The following is a 5404-nucleotide window of genomic DNA, read 5'->3' on the forward strand; positions in this document are numbered from 1 at the left end:
CAATTCAGGATTACTACATCATCAGTCAGACTTTGTTAAAGCTCCGATTTTATAGTTATTTAGGTAATGATTTAAATTCTAATTCTCTGAAATAAATACCTTCAGGAGAGAGGAAACGGCTCTTTAAAAATATAAAATGCGTCCCATGGCCATAAAACATCCATACTGAATAAGGGTGGAGATTGCAGCCCAACAATCCCCAATCCCTTTATATTCTACTGCAATTTAATTTTCCTCCAATCTTACTCCTCCTTTTGTAACCTATTCACAATGTTCCTTCTCTCCTTCTTGGAATGTTAAATTTTGAACACATTATTTACTACCTGCAGTTTTGCTGTTTCTTGGTTCTATATAACCATTTGTCTAAAAAGTGCCAAGAATCCTCTTCCCTAAGTGCCTATAAATCTCCTCATAATGTTTATTTGTTGGGCAACCCTCCTCTGCCTTGCTAATCTTACCAAGAATTCCTTCAAGGTCATCAAACTTGAAATATGTATTTATAATCATTATGTAATAGGATCTTCAGGGGAAACTTCAGGGGGATACAAGGGAGACATGTTTGGATATTTTTTGGTACAAACTGACATTTATTCTTCTGCCAGTATCAATAAATAAGAACAGATGCAATTTATATGTGTGTCATCATTCAGAAAATTGACAAAATTGACTACAGAGTTGTCTCTTAAGTAAACCAGTTATTTAGTATCAGGGTCAGATCATGTAGAGTGGTTAGGTTGATTTATCTCCTAGGTTATGTGTCACCTTCTCTGATCTTCAGTTTCCTGAGTATAACCTATCAACTTTGAAAGACACCCTTTCAGGCCATACGGCACAAGCACATTAACGTCTTTGAGGGGATTTGCCACAAAACGTAAAACTACAAATCAAGAGCAAATTCTTCCTAAAATGATGTTTCTAAGATATTATTGTAAGGAACAAAAAGTGCCCTGGAGAAATTAAGATAAAATACTTTTTTATAATTGGAATGCAGAATTTTGACTGTTCTCAGTGTCCAAATTGCTGTCCTAAGGAGAATCTGTGTTTCGAAAATACAGTTGTTATCTTGATATTTTCTCCTTTTTTATCACTCCTAAAAGGCCTTATTTGCTCTTGTTTTTATTTCTCTTTCCCTATTCCACCATATAATTTTCTCTTACACTTATTTATTTTTTATTTCTCAGTAGTCTACCCTACTTGATTTTCTATACAACATTGAATTCCTGCCAGTTCTGTAAAACTCAGTTCATAACACTTTAAAGTGTGATTTTCCTCAAACCCCAGATGCAATAAATGTGAAATGCTGTGCCATGTGGAAATTCCAGTCACTGCATTTGTTTGGTTAAGACAACTTAATTGCTTGCAGAGCCAGCTCCAGTTTCATCTAAAACAAATTCAATGACTGTTGTAAGGTGAGAGCAAAAAAGAAATAATATATCACCTCTCTGCCAGGCTCTTCATGGCACCTGTCATCGCCAAGAAGTCAATGTTGGAGGGAGGGGTGTCAAAGAGAGTGAGAAAGGAGAATTGACAACTAATGTTCCTATGAAATTATTGCTGAACCAGAGGTAGAAAAATAATATCAATATCAGGCAAACTTTTCAAATAAGAGACAGCTGCACACAAGAGGCAATTCTGGGAGTCTTTATCACAATAAAAAGTATAAAAGAGAGAGAAAGACAGCCTTTCTTCAAATTCTGAGTCTCTAGAGATACCAAATCAAAGAAATCTGAGAAGCTGTGGCTGCAGTAGGAGAAGCAAGTTGACATTGCCCAAGATTTACAATTTTTTAATGTATACATTGTTTTGAAATCCCATCATGATTCCTCTCTAACTCAGAAATTAGGAGAAGACCAAGGTTAGGGAATGAGAAGTAACTTAGTCTGATCCCAACCAAACCACACAGATCTTCCACAGGGAAGGAGGCATGGAGTGGATATTGATGAGAGAACCCCAATGTCCACTGAAACTCTATCTTAAGACTATCTGCCATGTACAGGAGTTTCAGGGAGTAAAGGAAACTGTAAGAGAAATCTTAGGGAGCCAGTAAGTATGTCCACTTTTTTTTTACCTTTATCAGTCATCACTCTGGGACCGTTTCATATGCTCCATGCTTATGGCCTACGTTGGTACTGTGCCTATCATAGACCAGTCACCAAAACACTGGTCAACTGAGCCCCAATGTTGGAAGGAAGGCATTTTTGCCCTTATGGTTCTATCAAAATGTAGCTTTATCTAAGCTGTATTCTGTGACAGTGGTCAGCTTTTTTCAGTCCTCTTTCACCAGTAGGACCCCTATTATTTTTTGACAGGAAGTAGGATTTTTTTGGTGGGCATGAATAAGGAGGGGACAGTGTTGAGATTCTTATGAGTGAAGAGCATGCCATCTGTCCAGGGGGGCACGATTAGGGATGTATTTTGTATTTGACCCCACAGCCATTTGGATGAGCTGCTTTTCAGCCACCATGTCTCAAAATTCATATGCATTAAACTTATAAAGCCCTACTTCTTGGAAATGTGGATCTTCTGGCTGCTGGGGAGCTTGAGCTTGGCCCTGTGTAAGGCCTCAATCACATGCTTCTTGTTCTGCAGCTTGGTAAGGATGGACATGATAACTTGGCCAAAGTTGACCCTGGCCATTGTGCCCTGGGGCTTTCCAAAGGCACCCAGCATATCTGTTTGGAGCCCCTCAGCCCTAGCACTGGACAACATCTTGTTGATACGGATGACGTGGAAGGGTTGGAGATGCACTCAGATGTGAAACCATTTTTGCCACAGCTTTTCTCCATGTACTTGTTGGCACAAATACACGTGGGCAAATAATGTGTTTTGAAGGGCTCTGCAGATTTACTCCGACTGAAATTCACACTCAAAAGAAACCATAATATTCACATGGATGATACTGGAAAGAAGTCTGCCACCAGGCTAAATGGCAGCAGCATATGCCTTTGAGAATAATTCTGGGCTACTTCCAGCCAGCAGTCCCTAAGGATATTGTTTTATCTCAATCATCTGATGGGACTTGTGAAAGCCCGGAGCATTAGAGTTCCTTTTTAAGTGTAAAGTACTTAAAAATTTAATCAAGGAGAATCCATAAATTCTCTCTCTAAATTGAGCTGATATTAGATAGCAATTTGTATAGCTATTCACTGTATAAATATCTTTGAAAAAATAATTCAGAAAAAGGGGCATCTAGTAATTCACTGTGCAAGAGATGCAGAATCACAAAATACCATGAGGAATTGTCCCCTCTCACTACCTCCACTGAATGGTTGTCCAGGAGATTAATATTTCTTCAAAAATGTCTATAGGCCAAACCAAGGAGCCCCCAGTCCACACTTTCTATACTTTCATAGACTGTCTCAAAAACATATATTCCAAAAGCAGTTCTCAGGGCCTGATGCAATTTTTATCTCCTCATGTTCTTCCCTATCATTTTCCAATAACTGAGTGACTCTATTTTGTAGTAAAATGTTCCATAATATTTACTGCATCTCTTTATCTGGCTAGGCATCTTACAAAGCATTCTATGTGGCTTATATCATTTAAGGCTTGCAATAAGTTTATAAATGAGATATTATTATCCCTATCTTATAAAGAAACAAAATTTCCATTCAAGATTGTATGGTAAATCTTCTCTGTGATCTACACACACACACACACACACACACACACTCAGCCAACCCTCATTGATAGTCCAAAAAGAGTTGATAAAATTTAAAAAGAAAAATTATAAAGATGTAGCCATTCTCAATAAAATTAACAAGTCAGGAAACAACAGATATTGACAAGGATGCGGAGAAAGGGGAACATTCCTACACTGTTGGTGGGAATGCAATCTGGTGCAGCCACTCTGGAAAACAGCGTGGAGGTTCCTCAAAAAGTTGAAAATAGAGCTACCCTACAACCCAGCAAATGCACTACCGGTAATTTACCCCAAAGATACAAATGTAGTGATCCAAAGGGGCACCTGTACCCCAATATTTATAGCAGCAATGTCCACAATAGCCAAACTATGGAAAGAGCCCAGATGTCCATCAACAGATAATTGGATAAAGAAGATGTGGTATATATATACAATGGAATATTACTCAGCCATCAAAAAATGAAATTTTGCCATTTGCAATGAGGTGGTTGGAACTAGGAAGTATTATGCTAAGTGAAATAAGTCTTTCAGAGAAAGACAATTATCGTATGATCTTACTGATATGTGGAATTTAAGAAACAAAACAGAGGATCATGGGGGAAGAGAGGAAAAAATAAAACAAGACAAAACTAGAGAGGGAGACAAACCATAAGAGACTTTTAATCATAGGAAACAAACTGGGGGTTGCTGGAGGGGAGGGCTGTGGAGGAATGGGGTAGCTGGACATTAAGGAGGGCATGTGATGAAATGAGCTCTGGGTATTATAAGAGTGATGAATCATAGACCTGTACCTCTGTAACCAATAATATATTATATATTCATTAAGAATAAATAAATAAATAAATAGCTATTCTCAAAAACAAAATTAATACCTCTATGTACTTAAAAAAAATTGCAAAATTATAAAGCAGTAAGGTGAACTAAAGACACAGCCTACTGGCCTCCATTATACGAAAGTAGGCAATGGAATTTAACTCCTGAAGGGTATTGGAACTAAAAGTACTCCCACACGGTAGGATTCCAGAATCAAAACCATTGCTTAAAATAAGGGTCCTACTCTTTTCCTTCAGTGTGCCACTAGAGATCCTGGTGTCACCATGGGCCACTGCCCTGCCTGCTATTACCAGTATTGTAAGAACAAACCATATCCAAATTCTTGCTTCTGCAGAGATATCCTTGATGCGAAGATCTGCATCTTTGACCTGGGGCAGAAGAAGGCAAAAGTGGATGAGTTCCCACTATGTGGCCTCGTGGGATCAGATGACTTTAAGCAGCTCTCCTCTAAAGCCCTGGAGCCCACCTGTATTTGTGCCAACAAGTACATGGAGAAAAGCTGTGGCAAAAATGGTTTCACATCTGAGTGCATCTCCAACCCTTCCACGTCATCCGTATCAACAAGATGTTGTCCAGTGCTAGGGCTGAGGGGCTCCAAACAGATATGCTGGGTGCCTTTGGAAAGCCCCAGGGCACAATGGCCAGGGTCAACTTTGGCCAAGTTATCATGTCCATCCATACCAAGCTGCAGAACAAGAAGCATGTGATTGAGGCCTTACACAGGGCCAAGCTCAAGCTCCCCAGCAGCCAGAAGATCCACATTTCCAAGAAGTAGGGCTTTATAAGTTTAATGCATATGAATTTTGAGACATGGTGGCTGAAAAGCAGCTCATCCAAATGGCTGTGGGGTCAAATACAAAATACATCCCTAATCGTGCCCCCCTGGACAGATGGCATGCTCTTCACTCATAAGAATCTCAACACTGT

The 5404-nt window shown here is 39.2% G+C and overlaps 2 pseudogenes; one reads left to right on the forward strand and one right to left on the reverse strand.

Annotated features, from left to right (window-relative positions):
- Positions 1-2362: 2362 nt before the first annotated feature.
- Positions 2363-2670, reverse strand: LOC148108787 (large ribosomal subunit protein uL16-like; annotated as a pseudogene).
- A 2070-nt stretch (positions 2671-4740) lies between these two features.
- On the forward strand, positions 4741-5188 carry LOC123787902 (large ribosomal subunit protein uL16-like; annotated as a pseudogene).
- Positions 5189-5404: the final 216 nt, after the last annotated feature.

This window comes from Ursus americanus, chromosome 16 (assembly GCF_024610735.1).
Source record: "Ursus americanus isolate L20-20 chromosome 16, mUrsAme1.1.p, whole genome shotgun sequence".
Taxonomy (NCBI): domain Eukaryota; kingdom Metazoa; phylum Chordata; class Mammalia; order Carnivora; family Ursidae; genus Ursus; species Ursus americanus.